Below are 14,432 nucleotides of genomic sequence, written 5' to 3'. Positions count from 1 at the left end.
AGGTTCCTGAGAACAAAAGATGTGTTTAGGGAGTTACCTTCCTACATAAGCTATATGTTGAGATGTGGATAGAGGTGTAAATAGTGTTAGAGACACAACTAGACCTGAACTTCAGGTGGGTGGGGGGTAGGACTTCAAACAGTGTTACAGGGCCTACCATTTCACACACTTGGGGCCGAGACAGTATTAGAATACACATTTGGAAGGCAAATAGGTCCGGGATTAATGCAATGGCACATGGAAACAGCATATGTGAATGCCTGGACTTTCATGCTTTGGCATGTTAAAGCAAGATCTTTTATCTTTGCCAATGCATTCTCTTGAGACACTGAGCACTGCTGAAGCAAAGAGAGTCAGGGGTGGACTGGAACAGAAAATAGACCTAGGCACCTAAATAAAAGTAAAATACAAAGAAACCTGGGGGTCTAAGATAAGAGAAAAATGAGCCAAATGTGTAACAGTAAGACTAGATGCCACTGGGGTAAAAGGTAAAAACCTGTAAGTCTTACCCAGAGTTAGTAGCCCAACGCATACAACCACTAGCAAAGGTAGGTGAAGCCCAAGGTCCAGAGATGGATTCCCATCAAAGTCTTGTTAGTGATCTGGTGTTATCATCTGGTCATCCAAAGGTAGGGCTAAAATGTCTCTTGAACATTGAGACAGCTTGTATGCCCACCAAATAGGACTGGGGAAAACCCACAATTACTTGCGAACCATGCGTGTGATCACTAAATGGAATTTTGTGCAGTGCAAAAAAATATAAAGTGAGTGTAGTGATGGTTAAAAGTAGAATAAAGAACAAACAGCAAAGATACTTTAATGGCTGTAAGCCTTTTTCTGTTTAAAAACCAAAAAAGCGCAAAAAAGCAGTGTAACCAAATATCTGCTTATGGGCCGACATGTTTCTGCCATAAAGGGGGTTTGCCTCCCAAGGCATTCTTCAGGGCCTCTGTTCTAATAAAGTTGTTTTGCAACTGCTAGTGTAAACTACCAATATAAACCATATAAACAGTGGATCAAGTAAAATCATAAAGGGTATATATCACTCCATGTCAAATGGAGTCTTGATCACCTACAATAAAATGCAAAATGGTGTAAATACATTGGGTATAACTCTATATATTTGTCAAAAGACTATTCAATTATTAAAGGCATCATAGATTCCTTACTCACCCATAATGACAGGGGAAATTACCTCACCTCGCCTGGACCAAGCACAGGGTAAGGGAGGCCACACTCTGAAAGGGTAAGAAGAGGGTTGCTCAAATACAAGGAAAAAGAGACTGCTCTTTTCCAAAGATTTAGGGTCCCTTATACCTGTCCTAACTTTAGAGCCCTTTTCTCACAAACCTCTATCTCCTTAGCTCACCCACAAACTTACTGACTTAGAAATCAAAGATTAAAAAATGATTCAACAAGGAGCAGAGAAGATGTCTCTTACTCCTCTAACTGCTGTAGAACACTGTCTTTTGAAGTAACAACCCATAGATAGAACCACTTCTTACCTCTCCGTCGTTACCTCGGTCGATTCCTGAGGTTGGGGGAGGCAACGAGAGAGGAGCAAGAGGTTGTCTCTTAAGGAGAGTCTCCTCCAATAGCCGCTATGAATGAATGTTTGCCTAAGAACCAATCAGAGCGTTCGTTTTGCCTGTTGTCGAGCGCTCTGTATAAACATGAATACAAGGGATAAATGACACTATACGGCTCATTAAGTAAAATCAAAAAACTCACACAGCCCTGTGTATCCAAGTTGCTAACTCTCTGGGGCAGCACAGCAATGTGTGCCGGCATCGTAAAAGCTCGCTGATCGAACACAGCGTGATCTCGCGAGAAGGCGAATGGACTACAGGATGACGTCATACGTCTGGGATTTGTAGTTTCATCTTGCAAACATCGGGAGTTCAATCCCTCGTTGTGTTATATGAATAAGATTTTATAAAATGAAGATAGTGCATTGGTATCTGCATGACCAGAAATTGAGAAACAAAAGGCTATCGCGTGTCTTTTTGGGGCGTGATGTATTAAAAAAATGCCCTCTTAACACAGTTCAGAAAGACTGACAAAATGACAGCGTCTAAAGCCTCGATAAACGTGTGATGTGAATCCTACAATGTTAAACTGTGTCGTTCCTCTTGCGCATAATTAATGAGGAAGCTGGTATTAATGTTACTTTGTTGAGGATACTCCTATGGACAATTATTGGCATAAAAGAATTTCAAAGCGGTGTAAGCCTCTGCTGGTAATAGAATCATAAGAAGTACTATGGCTCATGGATACATAAAATAATAGAATACCCCTCATAGGAAATAAGTATGTTGTATACTCTAATCATGGTGTTCTACACTGGTCTCTACATGGTCCAGGGTATTTCGTCGTTGAGACCTCGAGAATCTGAGGACAATCTAAAAATCCATTTCGGTTCTCTGATGAACAGATACCTTGATATATCCCCGATATACGAGGGTATAAATGGCTTCTCCAGGACTGTCCATGTAAAGTCAGTCTCAGTGTGATTGTGTTCAATGAAATGTTTAGTGAGCTTTGAAACACTTTTTCTGCATCTAAAAGCACTCTTGTGCTCTAGCATCCTTGTCCGGACTTTTCTTGTAGTCATTCCTATGTATTTTTCTCTGCACGTACATGTCAATAGATAGATCAAATTTGAGCTGTTGCAGTTTTAGAAACTTTTTAGGACCCAAGGGCGATCTGTTCCTATGTCTATCTGAGTGACCTTTGACGTCTGTGGACAAACAGAGCCGTTCCCGCACGGATGATGTCCGGTAACTGCCACCGAGTCCCAGAGAGTCCCTACTGCTCTTTTAGGAATTTCTCTTTGTCTGGTATGTATCAAAAGGTCCCTTAGACTCCTGGACCTTTTAAATGCAAAAAGGGGTTGTTCGATCTTGTCGTTCCCAAAATTCAGAACTTTTCAATGATGTCTCACAATACGTTGAAACTGATTAGATTTGGTGTTAAACGTTGTCACTAAAGTAAGACGGTCAAGTGGAGGTTTGGCAATCGGTGCTTCTAAAAGTGCCTCCCTGTGGTTGTTGGCCGCCCTTTTCCATGACCGTTTAATCAGTTTTTTTGGGTAGTGTCTAGCCTGTAACTGACGAGAAAGCCCCTCGGCATGTTTCTGAAAAGTCTCAGAGGTGGAGCAATTGCCCCGTATACGCAAGAATTGGCCATATGGCAAATTTTCCTTAAGGGCTTTCGGATGTTGGCTTTCGTATGGTAGCAGTGAATTTCTGGCCATCGTTTTTCTATAAAGCTCAGTTTCTAAGCCAGTAGGAGTGACATAGATAGATAGATCAAGAAAAGAGATCCTTTCTTTGCTACTTTCAAATGTAAATCTCAGGAACTGGTTGCGAGTGTTTAGCCACTGGTGGAGCGATTCAATAGACTGTTCATCTCCTCGCCAGACTATGAGGATGTCGTCTATGTAGCGCTTCCACCAGTGGATGTGTGAATGAAAGGTATTGGTGATGGTAAGAACCTCTTCCTGTTCAAAGACATGAACATATAGGTTTGCCAAGCTGGGAGCGAAAATGCTTCCCATGCCGGTCCCTGACACCTGCAAGTATATGGTGTTCTCATATTTTAAAAAGTTCTCTTTCATGGAAATCCTAGCTAGAGCCATGAGGAAGGAAACTGGCGTTATTGATTCCAGATTTGCCCCATCAAGGGTGGACAAGACCATCTCAAGCGTCTCATCCTGGGGGATGGAAGTATAAAGGGACTCTACATCTAAATAAAAGTGGCCGTTCATTAGTGAATTGGAAGCTAAAAAAGAGGCCAAAGTTTGTAAATAGGAACCGTTTTGAACTTGTAAAGAAACACTCAATAAGTGTTTTGCAAGGTATGGAAGATCGCAAGGATTTGAGCTTACTACAAACAATGTTTGTTTAATATCAAGGAAATCAATAGTAAAAACCATCCCAGCTGATCCTAAAACAGGCCCACAAATTGCCAAGAAACCGACCCCCAAAACCCACCCCCACAATAACCTGTCAGACCTGCTCATCGGGCACTCCCTGATTGCCCTACAGGCCAGTCCAACTCTGAAGAAAGTGCCAACCAGACCTGCAAGCATCAGATGTCTGCAGGAAAAGGTGATTGTTCTTAATAAAAGTAGCATAAACTGCATAATGATTTTTTTTCAGGAAACAAGAATTTGTGTGTGGGGGTAGAAAGTGCTCCCACAGTCACTGTGAAATAGTCTTATATGAACCTCGTTGAGGTATGAAGAATAAATCAGGAGAAAATCATGGGAAACCTATATGGCTGTCACAAAAAGAGGGGTGCTCACTATCAGCTCAAAAGGAAGGATGATCCACAATAATAAGCCACATACCTATTCACAATGTAAAAGAATGCATGTGCTGATATTTCTATAGCATGGACCTAGCCCGAGAGAAACAGAGCGTTGCACATAATGGGATGTTATGGAAAATGATGCTAGAATGTATTCCTGAAGAGGGGTCATCGATCTTTTTGTTATATACACACTTACATTAGAATTTCACTGTTAGACCTGGTACCATTGGTGTGGGTTTCCCCTGTATTCTTGCCTTTGCCTCCTGTGTTTTTGCTGTATGTTAGACTTTGGTTTTGCTGGTCTAGATGCTTTGGGCACTTTGCCACTGCTGTTGAGTTCCAAAGTGCAAGTGCTCCCTTTGTAAATTATTGTTATGGATTAGTGATTGGCATATTTGATTTACTTGCCAGTCCCTAGTACAGTGCACTGAGGGTGCACAGGGCCAGTAAATCAAATGCTGCTAGTCAGTCCCTAGTAGAGTGCACTGTGGGTGCCCAGGGCCTGTAAATCAAATGCTACTAGTGGGCCTGCAGCACTGATTGGGCCATCCACATAAGCAGCCTGTAAATGTAACTCAGACCTGACATTGCAGAGCCTGTGAGCAGTCTAGTACTGCCATGTCGACTTGGTAAGTGCACCCACTTGCCAGTCTCTACCTTTCTCGTTTCTTATATGTTAGTCACCCCTAAGTTATGCCCAAGGTACCACTGTGGGCAGGGTGTAGTGTATGTGAACGGTAGGACATGCCCTGATGTGTGTGGCATGTCCTGATAGTGAAATACTGCCAATTTCCTTTTTCACTATTGGAAGGCTATCTCTTCTCATAAGATAGAATGAGGAGTTTGCTTATAACCTCTTATAAGCATAACTGCCCCTGGGAACAGGGTAGGAAAATAAAGTTTGGTATGTCTGAACACAAAATGTTAAAATACATGTTTTAACATTGTAGTAGCCCCAAAGGAGCTACAGAGCCGGAGGAACTGTGTTTTCACATTATTCCTGCAATTTAAAGGTTATTTTACATAGTAACTATTTTTACAAGTATTGTATGTTGGATTGTTGCCGTTTTTGGTCTTGTTGGTTTAGTTAAAGTTTTGCTTATTTTTCTAAACTTATATGGTGTCCATTTGTAGTGTTTTCACTGTGTTACTGCATGGATGTACAAATGCTCTAAACACTGCCTCTGAGATAAGCCTGTCAGCTTGTGCCAAGCTACCAAGGGGGTGAGCAGAAGTTATTTTAGAAGTGTATCTCCCTAACCCTGACTACTAGGAAGGGTCACTACTTGGACAAAGGTACCTAGCTTTGCCAACTAGAGACCCCCATTTGTAACACTCACACATTTCAATTTTAGGCACATTGAATTTAAGTGCTACATGTATCAAGTTCTTTCCGGTCACAAGCGGGCTGATTCTCAGGATCGGTCCACTTGCAACAGCAAATAAGCAGTTTGGTATGTAACAAACTCAAACTGCATTTCTGTATCTCTTTAATGAATCACAATTTTGGTTTACAACCAAACACCGTTATTTGAAAGGGGTGTCCCTTCTAAATACTGAATTGAAATGGTATGTATTAATGTTTTAAGACCAAATTCCATGGGACCACTTCCTCTTCTTAAACAAACAAAATTAAAAAAAAAAAACTTTAAGGAAAATATGTTGCATAAAAAAAAGACTGCTTTATTTAAAACAATCAGAAGAATGGTGGTCTGCTGACCTCAGCGGGCCACCATCCCCGTGATGGCGTTGATTACAACTGGATCGCAAATTGCGACCCAACACATTAATGTTCATGAGGTAGGTTGATTGGGGACCCACAAGGAGTCCCTAAATGAACCTCTATGAGTTTTATACATTAGGAATAGCGATTACCTAATTGCAGTTCACAGAAAATCGCAATTAGGCAATCACTGTTCCTAATATTGATACTTTTGGCCCCAATTGAATTCCCAGAAGTGAATTGCATAAGTTTCAGTCAGTGCCAAGCTGGATCGAAACCAAAGCCCTCAGATTGATATCTCCTTTCTAAGTTGATGTAATAAAACTTTCAAAAACAAACTTCAAACATTTGATTTCACCACTCTTTGTGCACACTCATGTTCTGTTGATATTTTAACATAGCTATTCGACCGCATTCGTAATGCTGCCTAGTTAGCATACCATAGGCAAATACTTTTGGTATGTATGTGTTATACATGGGTGGTACCTTAATGAGTTTTCCCTTGTTTAAGGTTGAGGTTTACATATTTGCTTCTACACAATGGTTATATTTAGACACATATAGAGGATACATAACGGGTAACTGTGCATTCTAGTCCAATATTGTCATTGATGGGATTCTGGGGTTATCTTAGGCCCTGTAGTTTGTAAATGCCACCAGATCCTTGAGATGGCAATGACAAGGTACCAGTTATGTATTTTGTATAATCAAGCTGTTTTATTCAAAGTGCAGCTAACAATGGGTATTGACTGGAATTCAAATGTTGAAGTGTTATCTGTAAAAAATAAGGTCCTGGTAAAAAACATATTCAATACTGAAGTTAGTGGGTTTAAGCTGTGGCTGCAGAGTTTACCGTATAATTATGAATTTACTGAATTTGCCACAAAATGTGCAGATTTGACCAAAATCTTTGTTTGTTGCTCAAACAGATAAAAATAAATGGCCACATAATTTTAATTTTGGGGTGCATAATTTGGGCCTCCACACTGCATAATCTTAGTAGCTTGGACAATCTAAAACCTCTGCACAGTGGTTTGGGGACTAACATTAGGATGACAAAATCTGTATTTCACAGGCAACCGTAAAATATTTCCCATATTTCACAGTTCCTTTTGGTATATGGGTTTTATACTGCTGCTTTCTATGCAAAACAAATGCTAAAACATGAAATATGCACGTTTTTACTGGAAGCTGGTATGACTTCTTAAAAGTCTGCCATCGTTGTGGAGCAGATATCATGGTGGGGACAAATACTTTTTTTAATGTGGTTTTTCTGTCATCTAAGGTAGTGTTCAAACAGCTGATGAATCGTTTTTCTGTTTTTGCCCTGTAATATTTCCTTATAATGGCTATGCACTGCTGTGTGAGAAAAGAGGAAATATAAATTACAACTATAAAGCTGGTTCTCATTGTGTTAGTTCTAGGTTTATTTTCTGATACAAATACACTCTAAAACATAAGTCAATATTACTCTCAGTTGTTGTTTCCCTTTCTCCAGATGAAAGATGTTTGGAAAACGATGCACAGATTTAAGTGTGTGCATGCTGCAGAAGAAATTCATCATGGGAAGTAGTGTTGGTAGCCATATTAGGAAAAGAGCTGAAGCCATGTAAAAATGTACTTTATTCCTATTATGTTGAGCACTAACAGCATAGGAATCTTCTGCAAGATTAGATTGAGATAGCCAAAGGAATCATGTGAGTAGATTCAATGATGAACAAACGATTGCACCAATTTAGATACCCGGAAATGTCTGCCAATCTTAACCTATGGGATGGGTATTTAGGGATGCAGGTATGTGGGGGCTATGCAGAAGGAAGAAAATAGATTTTAACGCCGGGGTGTTTCCCCCCTCAACCCTGCATTTTTCCTGGCACCAGGAGTTAAGCCTGGATTGTGTGCGGGATACTATTAATGCTGATCTCAACTAGGCAGTCATTAGAGGTTGCCTGCTTTGTGACCGTGATTTGGCAATTCCTTGGCTAAAATACATTAAAGACTGCTTCCTGGCCCTTGGTTGCACACATCTGTTTAAGTACCCTGTGACTATCTTGAAAAAGCATAAAGACTAGGTGCAGGATATTTTTGTCAAGCATAGACAGACCACCAGGGAACTAATGGAAGTGACCAAACCCCTGGTTAGGGATTATTGCATCATCCAGATGGTGCCAAAGATTGCCCCCTATCTTTTATATGTGATAAACATGTACAAAAGATCTTTATTAGCCAGATTTAGGTTAGGTTCCATCCGCTGGCTTATATGTTTTCCGCTAGGTCAATACACCTCTACTTGCATTAGAAATTGCCTATGTGATGAGCAATTCAGTCAAACTTTATTACATGCTGTCTTTTTCTGCAAATATCATCAGCCATATACAAGGAGGTTTTTATTACCGTTGTTGCATAAGTATACGTTTTCAAAGTGTAAAGCCACTCTATTCTTTTTACAGCAACTCAATGATTGTGACACATGTTTTTTAGTTGCTAGTTTTCTGAAGTGCATTCCAGCACAAAGGAGCATGATGTTTCAACAATAATCTATATATATATATATGTGTATGTGGGCTTGAAAAGTTACCAACTGAACATTAGCGCGACGTGAGGCACTACAAGTCCCATAAGTCCCATCCAGGGCGTGCATCTAAGCAAGAAGGGGTGTGGTGCCTCAAGCCCTCCTTCATAACTGCCAAAGCCTCTGAAGAGAAGTGGGGACACTTCGAAACGCGTCAGGCATCCAGGGCAGTTTGAACAGTCAAAGGATATCGTTGTGCTGGAGGCTCCTTGTGTGCAGCTGAGGTCCGGGTGCTCCTTTGTACGTTGGGTACTTCGGAGCTGGAATATATATATATATATATATATATATACCATCCTGTATTATAAATTGCACAGAGAATGAAACAGGCAACTCACTGGAGTAAGCCCCCAGTACTACAAGGACCATGAGGCCATGTTCATGGCCACGCCCACTGAGGCTGGGGTTACAAAGGTGTGTTGGGAAGAAGGACCTGGTTTCATTCACAGGAAGTCCTCACCCCTTTGAAGAAGTGCTGCGTAGCACAAACCGCGTCAGGGCTGGACATTATTCACGTGAGGCAGCAAGCTGCTTGTTCGCCTTTTGCATCATAAATAAAGCGCCAAAACTTCATTTCCCTGCTTGTGGCTCCCTCATTCCAGGCAAGCTTTTTGTTGGGGGGATATATATATATATATATATATATATATATATATTCACTGAAAAAACCATAGGTTATAGACCATATATAGTTAGGAATTTGCATTTACAAAACCTTGAAAATTCACTGAAAAAACCATAGGTTAGAGACCATATATAGTTAGCTGGACATTTTATTGACATAAAACCAATGAAATTCCATATATAGTTAGTTGCACTAACTATATATCGCGCACCCGCAATCCACTGCTGATGATGTCACATATTACATCATTCATGACATGGTCAGTGACATCACTGATGACATCACTGATGACATCTCAAATGACATCACAGATGACATCACTGATGACATCTCAAATGACATCACTGATGACATCATCTAGTGTCTGTGTGTTTTTGTAAAGTTTAAATATGTTTTACATATTGAAGAATGAGTGGATGTATGGAAGACTGAGTGTGTGTGTGGCTGGCTGGGAGGTGTGTGACTCTGTGCATATCAATGTGTACTTGTATCAGTGATTGTATAAGAGAGTAAGTATGTGTTAGTATATGTGTGAAAAGTATGGTGTTCTGTGTTTAACTGTATAGATGAGGAAATCGAAGTGTGATTGATTCTTCACAGGACTGACTAGGTGTATGAGTGCATATGATAGTGTTGTAATAATGAGTGACTGTATGTATGAGTGATTGTATGGGTGAATGAGTGAATGTGTGTGTAGACGTAGGAATCAGTGAGTGCGTATGTAGTAACTGGTATTGGTGTGTCATGATGTCATCAGTGATGTCATTTGAGATGTCATCAGTGATGTCATCAGTGATGTCACTGACCATGTCATGAATGATGTAATATGTGACATCATCAGCAGTGGATTGCGGGTGCGCGATATATAGTTAGTGCAACTAACTATATATGGAATTTCATTGGTTTTATGTCAATAAAATGTCCAGCTAACTATATATGGTCTCTAACCTATGGTTTTTTCAGTGAATTTTCAAGGTTTTGTAAATGCAAATTCCTAACTATATATGGTCTATAACCTATGGTTTTTTCAGTGAATTTCATTGGTTTTTTAAAAGCTAATATCTATAGCTGTAAAATATATTCTTTATTACGTGACGTATCACGTAGCCACGTGAGACGCCTCATGACGCGTCGCATAACCGTGACGTATCGGCTCTGCAGCGCAAACAAAACCCGTAATGTAAGCGTGCCGGAGCACGCTTACAGATATATATATTTTTTTTAACCTTAATTAGACAAAATCCACACGTGCACATATCTTGAGGCCTTGCAAAGGCACATCAAACAAACAGTCCCTACAATTTTGCCAAGTTTGCTGGAAATCTATTCCCTTAATTTTTTTTTTACTGTTTCTCTTGGTTTTTCCCTTGTTACGCTTACCGGGACGCTACCCGGTACGCGAACCGGACGCTCCAAAAACACAAGATGGCGGACTCCCGTTACGCTGCCGGTTAGCTGCCCGGTTCGCGTACCGGGAAGCGCCTCTACCGCGAAAAATCGCGGGGGACTTTAATATCCCCCTCATCAATCCTAGGGGGTCAGGAGTGGTCTACCTTGCCCCCTTTCCTTCATTTCCCCCTTCGTTTTTCACCACATCTTGTCTCTCGATCGTACCGAGAGACAAGATGGCGGCCACTCTGGACTGTTTAGAATGTTGACAGACACCGGAGAGCCAATCAGCTTCGTTTCGCGAAGTTCCGTTACGCGTCAGGTACGCGAACCGGGGCGCTAACCGGAGCGCTGTCACAGATATATATATTTTTTTAAACGTTAATTTCTCAAAATCCACTGGAGCACATATATTGAGACATAGCAAAGGCACGTCGGGCAAACCATATCTACAATTTTGCCAAGTTTCATGTAAATCTATTCAGCCGTTCGAGCTAAAAGTGAGTCCAACCGCCCTATGGAAAAATGAATGGGAAAAACGTGTTTTGGGACCCCCCTTTTTTCTCGGCCCCCCCTTGCCGAAACCCCCCCACATTTTCAGGGGCTGCTCAGAAACGAAATGTGCCATTTTCCTTAAAATTTCAGCCAATTCCGTCCACAAACGCCAAAGTTATTAGACATAGAATTTTCAGAAATCCCATAGAGAAAAAATCCTAACTATATATACCCACTGGCTATCGCCAGTAGGTAATATACATATATAAACATATATAATCTGCATATCTATATAAATATAAATGCATGCATACATATACATATATGCATACATATGCATGTTATTTACATGAAAGTTTTAAAAACACTAATAAAAGCAAAGCTAAAAAGCCACCTCATTACAAACAGAATGGCTTTAACTTAAACGAGGGCGAGATCTATTGCATTTTCAATGCTTGTTTACTTTGGTTCTATCAAGAAGGCATTCAGATGTGTCACACATTTGCCATAAATTCTGAATGTTAGCACTCTAGTTGCTCATTAGATCACTGTAGTAAAGCTAGTCCTCACCAGGGAAGTCTGCTGCTAATCATGGTTTGCAGCCATTTTCCCGCATTTTTTATCCCGCAGACTTTCAGTCCGCATACCATTATCCCGCAAGGTCATTGACCTCGCATACCATTATCCCGCATTTTTTCAAAACGCATGTGCATTTATCGCGCATGCCTTTACAAAGAATTACGTTTTAAAGGCATGTATGGGTAATGCATTTGCGTTGTGAAAACCACGATGACGAGAGAGGTAAGTGGGTTTGTGTTAATTTTTTCGTGGGTTAGTGATTGTGTAGTGTAGTGTAGTGTTGTCTAGTGTAGTGTTGTGTTAGTGTAGTGTAGAGTTGTGGTGGTTGTTTAGTGTAGGGTCATGCTGGGGGTAGTGTTTTAGGGTTTAGGGTTGTGTTGTAGTGTTTGCGTAGTGTAGGGTCATGCTGGGGGTAGTGTTTTAGGGTTTAGGGTAGTGTTGTAGTGTTTGCGTAGTGTAGGGTCATGCTGGGGGTAGTGTTTTAGGGTTTAGGGTAGTGTTGTAGTGTTTGCGTAGTGTAGGGTCATGCTGGGGGTAGTGTTTTAGGGTTGTGTTGTAGTGTTTGCGTAGTGTAGGGTCATGCTGGGGCTAGTGTTTTAGGGTTTAGGGTAGTGTTGTAGTGTTTGCGTAGTGTAGGGTCATGCTGGGCGTAGTGTTTCAGGGTTTAGGATAGTGTTGTAGTGTTTGCGTAGTGTAGGGTCATGCTGGGGGTAGTGTTTTAGGGTTTTGGGTAGTGTTGTAGTGTTTGCGTAGTGTAGGGTCATGCTGGGGGTAGTGTTTTAGGGTTTTGGGTAGTGTTGTAGTGTTTGCGTAGTGTAGGGTCATGCTGGGGTGTAGTGTTTTAGGGTTTTGGGTAGTGTTGTAGTGTTTGCGTAGTGTAGGGTCATGCTGGGGTGTAGTGTTTTAGGGTTTTGGGTAGTGTTGTAGTGTTTGCGTAGTGTAGGGTCATGCTGGGGGTAGTGTTTTAGGGTTTTGGGTAGTGTTGTAGTGTTTGCGTAGTGTAGGGTCATGCTGGGGGTAGTGTTTTAGGGTTTTGGGTAGTGTTGTAGTGTTTGTGTAGTGTAGGGTCATGCTGGGGGGTAGTGTTTTAGGGTTTTGGGTAGTGTTGTAGTGTTTGCGTAGTGTAGGGTCATGCTGGGGGTAGTGTTTTAGGGTTTTGGGTAGTGTTGTAGTGTTTGCGTAGTGTAGGGTCGTGCTGGGGGTAGTGTTTTAGGGTTTAGGGTAGTGTTGTAGTGTTTGCGTAGTGTAGGGTCGTGCTGGGGGTAGTGTTTTAGGGTTTAGGGTAGTGTTGTAGTGTTTGCGTAGTGTAGGGTCATGCTGGGGGTAGTGTTTTAGGGTTTAGGGTAGTGTTGTAGTGTTTGCGTAGTGTAGGGTCATGCTGGGGGTAGTGTTTTAGGGTCTAGGGTAGTGTTGCAGTGTTTGCGTAGTGTAGGGTCATGCTGGGGGTAGTGTTTTAGGGTTTAGGGTAGTGTTGTAGTGTTTGCGTAGTGTAGGGTCATGCTGGGGTGTAGTGTTTTAGGGTTTTGGGTAGTGTTGTAGTGTTTGCGTAGTGTAGGGTCATGCTGGGGGTAGTGTTTTAGGGTTTAGGGTAGTGTTGTAGTGTTTGCGTAGTGTAGGGTCATGCTGGGGTGTAGTGTTTTAGGGTTTTGGGTAGTGTTGTAGTGTTTGCGTAGTGTAGGGTCATGCTGGGGGTAGTGTTTTAGGGTTTAGGGTAGTGTTGTAGTGTTTGCGTAGTGTAGGGTCATGCTGGGGGTAGTGTTTTAGGGTTTAGGGTTGTGTTGTAGTGTTTGCATAGTGTAGGGTCATGCTGGGGGTAGTGTTTTAGGGTTTTGGGTAATGTTGTAGTGTTTGCGTAGTGTAGGGTCGTGCTGGGGGTAGTGTTTTAGGGTTTAGGGTAGTGTTGTAGTGTTTGCGTAGTGTAGGGTCGTGCTGGGGGTAGTGTTTTAGGGTTTAGGGTAGTGTTGTAGTGTTTGCGTAGTGTAGGGTCATGCTGGGGGTAGTGTTTTAGGGTCTAGGGTAGTGTTGTAGTGTTTGCGTAGTGTAGGGTCATGCTGGGGGTAGTGTTTTAGGGTTTAGGGTAGTGTTATAGTGTTTGCGTAGTGTAGGGTCATGCTGGGGTGTAGTGTTTTAGGGTTTTGGGTAGTGTTGTAGTGTTTGCGTAGTGTAGGGTCATGCTGGGGGTAGTGTTTTAGGGTTTTGGGTAGTGTTGTAGTGTTTGCGTAGTGTAGGGTCATGCTGGGGTGTAGTGTTTTAGGGTTTTGGGTAGTGTTGTAGTGTTTGCGTAGTGTAGGGTCATGCTGGGGTGTAGTGTTTTAGGGTTTTGGGTAGTGTTGTAGTGTTTGCGTAGTGTAGGGTCATGCTGGGGGTAGTGTTTTAGGGTTTTGGGTAGTGTTGTAGTGTTTGCGTAGTGTAGGGTCATGCTGGGGGTAGTGTTTTAGGGTTTTGGGTAGTGTTGTAGTGTTTGCGTAGTGTAGGGTCGTGCTGGGGGTAGTGTTTTAGGGTTTAGGGTAGTGTTGTAGTGTTTGCGTAGTGTAGGGTCGTGCTGGGGGTAGTGTTTTAGGGTTTAGGGTAGTGTTGTAGTGTTTGCGTAGTGTAGGGTCATGCTGGGGGTAGTGTTTTAGGGTTTAGGGTAGTGTTGTACTGTTTGTGTAGTGTAGGGTCATGCTGGGGGTAGTGTTTTAGGGTTTAGGGTAGTTTAGTTGTTTAGTGTATGCTAAAGGCATATTCGTTCT

The sequence above is a fragment of the Lissotriton helveticus genome, chromosome 10 (genome assembly GCF_964261635.1).
Source record: "Lissotriton helveticus chromosome 10, aLisHel1.1, whole genome shotgun sequence".
In the NCBI taxonomy this organism is placed as follows: domain Eukaryota; kingdom Metazoa; phylum Chordata; class Amphibia; order Caudata; family Salamandridae; genus Lissotriton; species Lissotriton helveticus.
The sequence above is the reverse complement of the archived record's forward strand: the minus strand, read 5'-3'. Positions refer to the sequence as shown.